Source organism: Cebus imitator, unplaced genomic scaffold (assembly GCF_001604975.1).
Source record: "Cebus imitator isolate Cc_AM_T3 unplaced genomic scaffold, Cebus_imitator-1.0 Scaffold95, whole genome shotgun sequence".
Classification (NCBI taxonomy): domain Eukaryota; kingdom Metazoa; phylum Chordata; class Mammalia; order Primates; family Cebidae; genus Cebus; species Cebus imitator.
This window is the reverse complement of record NW_016107410.1, coordinates 3,779,416-3,792,437: the sequence shown is the minus strand read 5'-3', so window position 1 is coordinate 3,792,437 and position 13,022 is coordinate 3,779,416. Positions and strand designations below refer to the sequence as shown.

The following is a 13,022-nucleotide window of genomic DNA, read 5'->3' as shown; positions in this document are numbered from 1 at the left end:
AGGAGGGGAGGTAGGTGGCAGTGAGATAACATGAAATGCATTCCTGGAGCAATAAGTAGGAAAGAAGGATACCTACTTCACCTCCAGGCTCAGTGATATAAAAAGAATAGAAAAGGAAACAGCCACCACTTGACAGGGCTCCAAAGGAAGCCACTTCCCCAAGAAAAATCAAATTTCAGTTAGAACTAGAAGGTGAAGGACACTTTCCAAAAAGAGGTTGAAGATATAGGTAGTTTTTCTGCTAATTGGCCTTGAGTTTCAAGAGCATCGAGAAGGGTTTCAGGGACAGAAGAAGGGTAAGAGATGGATTCAACAGAGGTTATTCAAATGTCACTAAGGGGTGACTTCAGTTAATAATCAGTATGTTTTTTAACTGGCACATCAGAACTTAGATGTACAAGTAAGAGCCAGGGGTTATCCAGGTATGTCCACAGTCCTGGATTTGCCCAGAATACTATTAGGGAGTCAAACATTATGAAATATATATATATAATAACTGGAAAGGATTTTAATCGTATAGCTTATTTCCACATTTTATTTATCATGTTTATCCCTATAACTATCACAATACTTATACAAAATAATTGCTCAATAAATGTTTGTTGAATTAATTAATGACCCAGTTCACAATTCAGTTGGTCATGCCCAGCCATTACAATGGACTGTAGAGGAAAATCTGACCCATTGTTTAATATGATATTCATGTTCCCTTAAAGGGAGAAAATCTTCATCCACTGGGGATGAATTTGGCTTTTGGAATCAGCCAGTGTCATTCAAAACCAAATCTAGTAAATCCAGACAATAAGACAGCTTTCAGTCAAAATTAAAATCTGACTTGAAGTAATAAAACAATGAACTTATTCTGAAAATAATTTCCAAAAAAGAATTTCCAAAATAGAATATTTTTATATATTCCAATGTGACAATATTCAAAAGAAAAGCATTGTTTGTATATATACATTTGAGCATGTCATTTATTTTTAAATTTTTCACAACTTTGTTGGAAATCTAGTAATAATCAAATACTTTTTAAGCTTTTTAATGTTTTAGAAATGAGGTCTCACTCTGTCACCTAGGCTAGAGTGCACAAGTGTGATCATAACTCACTGTAACCTCAAATTAGTCAGCCTCCTAAGTAGCTAGGACTGTAGGCACATACCCTCACACTTGGCTATTTTTTAAACTTTTTTGTAGAGACGGGGTCTCACTATATTTCCCAGGCTGGTCCCAAACTTCTGGCCCCAAGAGATCACTCTGCATCAGCCTCCCAAAGCACTGGTATTACAGGCATGAGTCACTGTGCCCAGACGATAAATACCTTTTAATCCTCAAATGATAACAGACACAGATTATAAATCCTAAAAATCACTCTGCAAGTGAGAGATTCCTACCCCGAGGTTCCTGGGAGAAAGTAATGGGAAGTTTGAAATCACAGCCAAACAGTAACCTCGTCAGGAAACTTCAGGGCATGGAGGAGATAGTTCGATTGGGGGCAATGATGGTGGTAGAAAGAAAGATATGATAAAGAAAAACAAAAAGTACCAAGACCTAGAAATGAGTAATTGTTCTGTGAATGATGTGAACAAACTGCCATTTTCTCCACATTGTGTGAACCTGGGGACTGTTTGGATTCCGACTGGAGTTTAGAAATAATTAACAACCGGGCATGGTGGCTGACACCTGTAATCCCAGCACTTTGGGAGGCTAAGACAGGCAGATCACGAGGTCAGGAGTTCGAGATCAGCCTTCTGAACATGGCGAAACCCTGNAAATTAGCTTGGTGTGGTGGTGGGTGCCCGTAATCCCAGCTACTTGAAAGGCTGAGGCAGGAGAATCGCTTGAACTTGGGAGGCAGAGGTTGCAGTGAGCCAAGATTGTGCCACTGCACTCCAGCTTGGGCGACAAGAGCGAAACTCCACCTCAAAAAAAAAGAAAAGCAGAAAAAGAAATAACAAATATACAACAAGTCCCTCAATGTTTGGAACTCCAGTTTTCAAGTCTAGAGACAACTGTATCTCTGGAGCTCTCTTGCCCCTTTAAGTTGATCTGTTTATGGCTTGTTAATCTTGCTTCCTCTTCCTCCTTCCCTAAGCCAACTGGTCACCTAAAATGTCTTCCCCAGTCCCTAAGGAGCTAGGAGAAGAGGCTGGAATTCCCTTAAATTTCTGGGTCGTTGGCATCCAAGAGTGGGGGCCAGGGAGCAGCCATCCTCCGATGTTGCTCATCACAAACCCTTCCAGATTCACAGTGGCTGGGAGCTCCATGGAGAAGGTGTCACCTCCACCCATGCATTGCCTATTTATATTTCATTTTTTCAAATGGGACAGAAGCACGATTAATGCTTACCCATTTTTTAAATATATTTTATTGTGTTTTAGATTTTGGGTGCACGTGAAGAACACACAGGATTCTTGCATAGGTGCATACATGGCAATGTGGTTTGCTGCCTTCCTCCCCATCATCTATATCTGGCATTTCTCCCCATGTTTTCCCTCCCCAACTTCCCACCCCCTGCTGTCCCTCCCGTAGTTCCCCCTGACAGACCTCAGTGTGTGATGCTCCCCTCCCTGTGTCCATGCGTTCTCATTGTTCAACACCCACCTTTGTTTCTCCATCTGTTTGTGTCCTCTTATTTTGTTGAGCAGTAGTTTGTAGTTCTCCTTGAAGAGGTCCTTACATCCTTTGTAAGTTGTATTCTTAGGTATTTTATTCTTTTTGTAGCAATTGTGAATGGCAGTTCATTCTTGATTTGGCTGTCTTTAAGTCTGTTATTGGTGTATAGGAATGCTTGTGATTTTGCCCATTGATTTTGCTGAAGTTGCTTATCAGTTTCACGAGATTTTGGGCCGAGATGATGGGGTCTTCTAAATATACAGTCATGTTGTCTGCAAATAGAGACAATTTGACTTCCTCCTTTCCTAATTGAATATCCTTTATTTCTTTTTCTTGCCTGATTGCTCTGGCTAGAACTTCCAATATCATATTGAATAGGAGTGGTGAGAGAGGGCATCCTTGTCTAGTGCCAGATTTCAAAGGGACTTCTTCCAGTTTTTGCCCATTCAGTATGATATTGGTTGTGGGTTTGTCATAAATAGCTTTTATTATTTTGAGATACGTTCTGTCAATACCTAGTTTATTGAAAGTTTTTAGCATAAAGGCCTGTTGAATTTTGTCAAAGGCCTTCTCTGCATCATTTGAGATAATCATGTGGTTTTTGTCTTTGGTTCTGTTTATATGAATTACTTTTATAGAATTACGTATGTTGAACCAGCCTTGCATCCCTGGGATGAAGCCTACTTGATCATGGTGGATAAGCTTTTTAATGTGCTGTTGCAATCAGTTTGCCAGTATTTTATTGAAGATTTTTGCATCTATGTTCATCATGGATATTGGCCTGAAGTTTTCTTTTCTTGTTCAGTCTCTGCTGGGTTTTGGTATCAGGATGATGTTGGTCTCGTAAAATGATTCGGGAAGGATTCCCTGTTTTGGGATTGTTTGGAATAATTTCAGAAGGAATGGTACCAGCTCCTCTTTGTATGTCTGGTAGAATTTGGCTGTGAACCCATCTGGGCTTTTTTTGGTTGGCAGGCTATTAATTGCTCCCTCAACTTCAGCCCTTGTTATTGGGTTATTCAGGGTTTCGACTTCTTCCTGGTTTAGGCTTGGGAGGATGCAAGTGTCCAGGAATTTATCCGTTTCTTCCAGGTATACTGGTTTATGTGCATAGAGTTGTTTGTAGTAATCTCTGATGGTGGTTTGTATTTCTGTGGAATCTGTGGTGATATCCCCTTTATTGTTTTTTATTGCATCTATTTGATTATTCTCTCTTTTCTTTTTATTAATCTGGCTAGTGGTCTGTCTATGTTGTTGATCTTTTCAGAAAACAAGATTGAAGACACAACATACCAGAATCTATGGGACACATTTAAAGCAGTGTCTAGAGAAAAATATATCGCAATAAATGCCCACATGAGAAGCAAGGAAAGATCTAAAATCTACACCCTATTGTCAAAATTGAAAGAGCTAGAGGAGCAAGATCAAAAAAAATACTCAAAACTTAGCAGAAGACAAGAAATAACTAAGATCAGAGCAGAACTGAAGGAGATAGAGACACAAAAAACCCTTCAAAAAAAATCAATAAATCCAGGAGCTGGTTTTTTGAAATGCTTACCCATTTTAATCTGGATAGGAGTAAATGTATTCCCCCAAAATGGAAGGATATGTTCTTTTACTCCCTGCAACTTTTAGTTTCTATGTGGTTCACTTAATTGGAGAATATTTGAGGCCATTTGCCAAAAAGCCTGACAGATGTAGCCATTGTGAGTCATCCCACAGCACAAAGTACAATCAACCCTGTGTCGTTTGTCATTATGGATTCTTCATTCTTTTAACTTTCATAATGAAAATTTAGGTTTGATTCCAGGTTCCCTCTGGTTGCCTCTGGGAACCCAGTGCTGTCCTCTCACCTCACCATTTTAAAATTGAGGATCAAAGAAAGGTGCTTTGAATAATCACATTGTGGAGGGAGCAAGCCATAGACATTATGTGGTATTTTTTTGTAGGAACACGAACACTATTTGTGTCTCTCTCCCTGAATCAGCTCCTTGAGAACTGAAGCCTCATCTTAATCTCCATGTTCAGCGTCTAGCATATCTTTATATGTGTCTGGCATATCTTAACAGGTTTGCCAAATGTTTCCTGAGCACTTTTAGACATAGGATCATAGCGCCTCCTATTCCTGAACTATCACTTAAAAAGAGGAAAAGGGACTCAGCAGCAGCAGCATCTAAAGGAATAGGAAGAGAAGAAGACCTGGTGTTTGAGTTTGTAATTAATTAGCTGTGAGAACCTGGCTAAGAGTCATCCTCTCTGGGTCTTAAGATTTGATATGATCAGATTAGATGTTTACAAACTCTTTCAAGTCATGTTTTTCAAGTGAAATGTTACAGAGTCCAAATAAGTGAAACAGATAAAACTTTATGTGTAATGGGCCCAGATGGCACACTGCTCTTTTTCTGCCCCTGCCCCCTCTGCCCCACCACTTACCTGTAATATTTCAGTGGAAACCCTACAAGATGATTTCTCAGCCTAGGATAGACCTTAGAGTCTTTTTATGGTGTTGCCAGATTTAGCAAATAAAAATATAGGCTGCCTGGTTAAACCAGAATTTCAGATAAACAAGGAGTAATTTTTAGTATAAGTATATCCTATTTGTATATTATATTTATACATGTAATACTTATTGTATTTAGTGTAAGTGTATTACTTCTATTAAAAGTTTCCTACCCGCAGACCTATTATTGACTAAATTTTAGACCCATTAAATCAAAATTTCTTGGATGAATGTCCCCATCAGTATGGCTTAAAAGCTCTCCAGGAGATTCTAACCTGTATGCAAGAAAAAGACCCACTGCCCTAGCTCTCTGAAAAACAGAATTTGAAAGTTGAAATGGATAGTCTCAAGAAAACTACTTCTACTTCTAAAAATGTATGAATCTAAGCAGATCATTAGTAATGTCAAAATTTGTGATTTCACAAATTTAGGAGAAAGATCATTTCTTATTCATTGCCTGGACAAGCATCAAGCCTTGAGCATGGTTTGAAGTCCATAAATGTTTATTGACAGAATGTAGTCACCAGTACTCTCCTCAAAAGAGAGACAGGTTAATATTAATCTATCATGTCAAAAGAACTATAGTCTCCACCTTAAAGCCTGAATGCATTACTGCTGCCGGAACTAGGCAACATGCTATGTGGGACACCTTTCGCACTTATAATCAGGATTTACACTACTGTCTACTGTGTTTCATAAAGACAGGGTGCAGAGTGGAGAAGCAGGCTGTCCCTGCCACTCGGCTGAGTGAGAAGGCCCAGATGCTGTTTCCCGCTTTGCCACCATCTGGTTCAGTGCTTCAGTTTCTTCTATACAATGAGGATAATAACAAAAGGAGAATACCTGCTATTTCTTGTGCTTCTACAATGCAGCAAACAAGTCCTTTGTATATATTGTGGTTAATCTTTACAGAAATGATTCTCAAGCTTGAGTGTATATCAGAGTTACATGGAAGGCTCGTTGAAACATACATTGCTGGATGTTAACCCAGAGTTTCTGGTTCACTGGGTCTAGGTAGGAACTTCCAATTTGCATTTGTAACAAGTTCCCAGTCAATGCTGATGCTGCTAGACTTAGGAACACACGTGGCTTTAGAGTTTCCCCTTATCATTCCCCCATCCTAAATATAATAAAACCAAGACTCAGAAAAATTAATAACTTGTCCAGAGTGACACAGTGTTCACTCTCTGGTCTGCCATGTATATCTGCCTTTTGTGCTCTAAATAATAATTTTGAAGACTAAAGCAGGTAGCATAATTTTACCATGGTGTTATTTTGATTTTTAAGAACAAAAAAGAACAAATTTGGTCTTTTTTAAGCAGGAAAAATGAGCAGCTGTCTGTGCATGATGGGGACCTAAAATGTGTGAACACCAAAAAACCCATCAGATTGGTTGACAGAACAGTTTCGTGCTACTGAATTATGGCTGGAAGCTGTTTTGTCCTTTGGAATTTATTGTCAATTCATAAAGACATGGTCTGTATAACCCATTAGCATACTCTTGCCAGTGAACAGTGCAGAAGTAAGGAGTGAGTTCCTGCAATGTGGGGTTTGAAATACGGGCCAATAAAAGGCACAAAATGACAATTTACTCATAAAAGGTTGAAGCCACTGTTCATATTTTCCACATTTTAACAAGCAGGCAGAAAACTAAACCTACACAGCTGTGATTAATCTATTTTAAAGAAGAAAAAGTGAAAGTTTGATGGGAAGAAAAACGTTTTCCCTAACAACTAATTTGAAAACCAAAAAGACTCTCCCTTTCTGTTGTTGGCTTGGAAACAGCCATTTCTCTATATTTCTTGAATTCTTTTACTTTCCCAAAGGGTTTCAACTTCTATTTAAATGAAAAGTCATTTCCCAGTTTTCTATAGTCTGGAAAACAGATCAACTATATCAAAATGAAAATTGTCATCGTCTACATACGCTTACCTTCCTTCAGGACACGGAAAAAAAAAAGATGGAACCTTAAGCTCATCCACAGTAGCCCCTAGAAAGGTCACAGAGGCTCAACAGAAAACAAGGATGCCATTTTTCTTTCTACTTATGTTAGTGTTCCCCAAGTTACTTTCATTTCTTGAGAAATCTACAGGTTTTCACAATAGGAAATAGAATCTAATATGACATCCCCTTCGAGAGCTCAGCACTGTTAATAGTGAAGAATGACAAAGATGATTTGGATGATTTGTGAGTTACAACTATAAAATTTAAATGTACAAAATATGAAAGTATGATGTAAACTCAAGTGGCACTTGTCACGTGTGTCCGAACTGACCCCCATGCATCAGAGAAGCACGTCCTGACGGGCAGCCCCGAGGACCAGCTCCTTCAAGGTGACTGCTCTTTAAGGGACCACTGTTAGAAGCTTGAGGATGTCAGCCAGGCCCAGTGCCTCATGCCTGTAATCCCAACACTTTGAGAGGCCAAAGTAGGCAAATCCCCTGAGCCCAGGAGTTCGAGACCAGCCTGGGGAATATGGCAAAACCTTGTCTCTACAAAAAATACAAAAATTAGCTGGGTGTGGTGGCACATGCCTGTAGTCCCAGCTACTTGGGAGGCTGAAGTGGGAGGATCACTTGAGCCTGGGAGGTCCAGGCTGCAGTGAACTGTGATCACACCACTGGACTCCAGTCTGAGTGACAGAGTGAGAACTTATCTAAAAAAAAAAAAAAAAAAGAATGGCATGAGGACATGAGACCACCTACCACCCTGGGATCTATCTTGTCTTGCCTTTTCTTTATTACCCCAGTGTGTCCTCACTTATGGATAGTTAACATGGTCATTTAGAGAGATGCCAACTGTGAGTTTGGGAGAATTTCTTCTTAAGTTTTGATTTTTTTTTCCTCCTTCAATTCTGAGAGCTTTTTAAATCTGTCTACATTTATGGCCAGTGAATCATGTACAGATGTTTAAGCTCTCTGCTAATGATCCCAGTGAAAAGACTATAGGCTCTGGAACAAGAAAGCTCTTCTGTCCCTACATAAACTTCTTAACTTTACTCCACCTCTCACCATTATAATGGGTGTGAGAGAATCTACCTTGATGAAGTTGTTGGCCTTTTAAGGAGATGATGCATTTGCAGCTCCTGTCACAGTGATTGAATACAATAAGCAGTAGTATAATTACTCTCTCCACAAGGGCCAGTTAGTTTTCAATAAAAATAATAATAGCATTAACTGCTCACAAAAATTGAAACATCTCCATACTAGCAAACCTTTTGTAGGTATCAGCTACAGCTCATAAGGAGGACTGGCCTCTGTAGAATGGATCGACCAACCAGAATCTATACTGCTTACTGAAAAATAGAAGCCATGAAATCTGCCCTTCTCTAGGGTCATGATGGCATCATTTTTGCATACAAAGGTAAGGCATTTGGTTTGCTCAGGCTATGTCCATGTAGAAAAATATTTGCCACTCTAAGTATATGCAGCATCGGATTTGTTGCAAATTAATTTCACTGAGTGTTAAATTTTTAAAACAACCCAAGATTTATTACCTTGGGTTGAGTGAAGCCAAAATACTCAAATGAAAGTTAACTGCTAGTATAGGTGATATTCTGAAAACATTTAATTTTCAGAAGAAAAACAAATCAACAAAGCTGGAAGAAGGGTATACATCTCTGACATGAGATGCTTTTAAAGGTTTTAGAGTTAAAATAAATGAAAAGCAATAGATCATCAGAGGAGGTATAAAATTGTGTGACGTGTAAACTGTTGAAGGGGACAGATGGGGGGAAATGCAGACTGAGTGACGGTGCCTGAGCTGGAGGTAACAGAATGGTAAAAGTATCCTTGGACCCTGTTTCAAGTTCAGGCACAATTTTACATTATAAGGCCCCAAACCTCCAAGGCTTCCTATTTTGGATTGATTCCTACCTTTATCCACCAAAGGTCAAAGTAAGAAACCAGTAGAATTAAGACTGGCACATTTCCTTGCAAAAGAAGCAATTCCACTGAGGATTTCTCATGAGCTGTCATTTATTTAGGGATTATGGGGTGTAAGGGGACAGCCATGGCCAGGAATCATGCAAAGAATAAAAGGAAGCTCCAAGATCAAAAAGGCATTTCTCCTGTAAAGACAGCATGGACTCTGACATTTCCAGCCTCCCCAGATTGCTTTTCCCATCGCGGAACCAGGTGCCACTCTCAACAGACCTTCCAGGGCAGAGACGCTGCTGTTCATTCTGAAGATTTTTGCTCTTTACCAAGAAAATAACACATGTTTTTTTTTCCATTAAGAGAAGAGACTTCTTCCTCCACAATAAGCATAGATTTGACAGACATGAATCCACAACTTTATTCAGGACTGAATATTTATGTCCTCCCACAATTCATATGTTGAAACCTAATTCCCATTGTGATGGTATTTGGAGATGGCGCCTTGGGAGGTGATTAGTTCATGAGGGTGGAGCTCTTATGAATGGAATTAGTGTTTTTATGAAAGAGGCCCCAGAGAGCTCATTTACCCCTTTCTTCTACCATGTGAAGACGCAGCCAGAAGGCAGTTATCTATGACCCCAGAAGCCCTCACCAGACACCAAAACTGCCAGTCCCTGGATCTTGGACTTTCCAGCCTCCAGAAGTGTGAGAAATAAATCTCCTTCTTTCCTCCCTCCCTCCCTCCCTCCCTTCCTTCCTTCCTTCTTTCTTTCTTCCTTCCTTCTTCCTGCCTTCCTGCCTTCTTCCTGCCTTCCTTCCTTCCTGCCTTCCTTCCTTTCTTCTTTTTTTTTTTTTTTTTTTTTTTTTTTTTTTTTTTTTTTTTTTTTTTTTTTTTCGAGACAGAGTCTCGCTCTTTCAGCAGGCTGGAGTGCAGTGGCACGATCTCGGCTCACTGCAACCTCCGCCTCCAGGGTTCAAGCGATTCCCCTGCCTCAGCCTCCCGAGTAGCTGGGACTACAGGTGTCCACCACCATGCTCGACTAGTTTTTTGTATTTTAGTAGAATCAGAGTTTCACCATGGTGGCTGGAATTGGCTCGATCTCCTGACCTCGTGTTCCGCCCACCTCGGCCTCCCTAAGTGCTGAGATTACAGGCATGAGCTACCGTGCCCAGCCAATTTCTGTTGTTTATAAGCTACCCAGATGGACTAAGACAAGGTCCATACTGGAGACTGGAGAATGACGACTGCACATAGCCTTTACTCAGACTGCTAGACTAACCTAACTTTTGTGACACAACAGGGACTCCAAAAAGAGCCAATTCATATTTTACTTCATTTTAGGAAAAGCTTCAAAGTGAGGAATTGGTCATATACTGTTCATTATGCCAGATGGCAACGCAGTTGGCATGAGCTTAGCTGAGTCAGTAACTCAGTTACTTGTTTGGTTATTCTTAGGTGATCAAAGGAAGTTAAGCCATTTAATCCCACCAGTGTTTTCCCCTAGCATATTGTGTGGAGAAATTCTCACTGGGGATCAAATCCTGGGCCTAATTCCAGCATTTTCAAATTTTACTAGGGAACTGAATTTGAATTTACTTTTAAAGAAAGGAAAATCTTGGGACTAAAACATTAAAAGTTTTGGGCCAAGTACACATTTGCAAGAAAATGTCGATTACCATCTTTTTTTTTTTTTCTTTTTTTTTAATTGCATTTTAGGTTTTGGGGTAAATGTGAAGAACATGCAAGATTGTTGCATAGGTACACACATGGCAGTGTGATTTGCTGCCTGCCTCCCCATCACCTATATCTGGCATTTCTCCCCAACTCCCCACCCTCGCTGTCCCTCCTCTATTTCCCCCTACAGACCCCAGTGTGTGATGCTCCCCTCCCTGTGTCCATGTGTTCTCACTGTTCAACACCCACCTATGAGTGAGAACATGCAGTGTTTGATTTTCTGTTCATGTGTCAGTTTGCTGAGAATGATGGTTTCCAGGTTCATCCATGTCCCTACAAAGGACATGAACTCATCGTTTTTTATGGCTGCATAGTATTCCATGGTGTATATGTGCCACATTTTCCCTGTCCAGTCTATCATCGATGGGCATTTGGGTTATTCCAGGTCTTTGCTATTGTAAACAGTGCTGCAATGAACATTCATGTGCATTCTAAGCAAAAAAAAAAACAAAGCAGGAGGCATCACACTACCGGACTTCAAACTATACTACAAGATTACAATCTTTTCATCATTTGTGGAGTGACCCAACATGGTGAACCACACAGCACACTGTGCAGCCGGCGTCCGGCGTCCTGATGTGTGCATCCAAATAAACGTCCCATGAAATGCTGCATTTCATCGCTTCCTGATGCTCTAAATATATCTTCATTTCCTTCCTGATTACTTTTCCTTTTCAAATGAAGCATCTTTTAATATTTTAGAGAATTAATGTAATCATTATTTCCCATGGCAGTGTTGAACAAAAATTTCTATCTTTGAGTGTCTCATTTTTAAGTCAAAAGGCCACAAAAAAAAAAAAAAAAAAAAAAAGGCTTAAAAGCTTGTATTCCTTTTCCTACCAGTTAAAAACCATGTAAATACAGTTTTGTAACTCCTGGAAATTTCATGTTTCAAATAGCTTTTGTTAATGGTGATAAGTATTCCAGAGAGTGCCTGTACTGGTTTCCAGGAACTGCCATCATCAACAAGGGGGCTTAAAATAAGAGAAAGGGTATTCTTTCACATTTCTAGAGGATAGATGTCTAAAATCCAGGTGCCAGCAGAGCCCCGCTTATATTCCTAGCTCCTGTGGTTGCCAGCAATCCCTGGTCTCCCTTGGTTTGCAGTGGCACAGCTGCCATCTTTGTCTCTGTCTGCTCTCTGTGTCTGTGTCTTCCCATGGCATTCCCCTCTGCCTGTGTCCTTCATGTCGTCTTTCCTCTGTGCTTGTCTTTCTCTGTGTCTCTTTTTCTCTTCTCATAAGGACCCCAGTTATATTAGATTTTGGGCCTATCTTACTCCAGTATGATGCACCTTAACTTACATCTCAATAAGATAAAAAACAAAACCAAACAAACAAAAAAACCTTATTCCTAAATAAAATCACATTCACAGGTATTAGAGGCTAGAACTTCAATATATTTTTATAGGGGACCTAGTTCAACTCACGAGAGTACCCAAAGCCAAGAAGTAGAAGATGGGAAGATAGAGAAATTCATGACTTTTTACTTCAGCAAGAAGAAATCCACTTTAGCCTACTGAGATCTTAGAAATTTCTCAGTTTCATATTCCATAAACAAGTGGTTGTTCCTGCTACAATTTGTGGCCAAAAGAAGTAGTTGGTAGGCCAGTAACCCTGAATATCTCAGATATATTTTTCTAGCTTTATGATTAAAATGAGCAAACCAAAGGGCTTTAAACACAGTCTGTGTGGTTCCCTGACCATATCACTTGCAAGTACACTGAGCATAGGTACCGTGGAATAGTGCCTGAGAAAGAAAGACAGCAAGGATGTGGAAATTGGGGAAGAAAAGGATTACGGGGAATTTCCCACTAGCCACAGTCTACTTTATTAATTTAGCTGGTGTCATAACTACCAAGCAGTACCTTGGTTTGCAGTGGGTTTCCATTTTAAATGTAAGTTTTGATTTAATTAGAAAAATATTTGTATCTTTGTTTTTATTCTAATAATACAACTAATTATATCTTGGCGCCACTTGTTTTTCACAGTGTGACATAGGTTCATCATTTATTATTCATTGATTCTAGAATGCTTATAGAGTTAATAGAACTTAATAGGCAACATTATAGATATTATGGATGGAGCAATTTAGAAAAAAAAGACTAAGTCCCTGCCTTTGTAGTATTTATATTTTAATGTGGACGATAGATAGTAAACAAAATGTAATGTAATTCCAAGTAATGATTTATGTTGTTTAAAAATCAAGCAGGATTTTGGGAGGCTGAGGTGGGCAGATCACCTGAGATCAGGAGATCCAGATCAGACTGTCCAACATAGAGAAACTCCATCTCTTC

At 39.6% G+C, this 13,022-nt stretch overlaps 1 protein-coding gene across 1 annotated transcript in view; it reads left to right on the top strand.

The window, feature by feature from the left end:
* Positions 1–13,022, top strand: part of NCKAP5 (NCK associated protein 5) — a 977,727-nt gene that overhangs the window by 944,139 nt on the left and 20,566 nt on the right. The window lies entirely within an intron of this gene.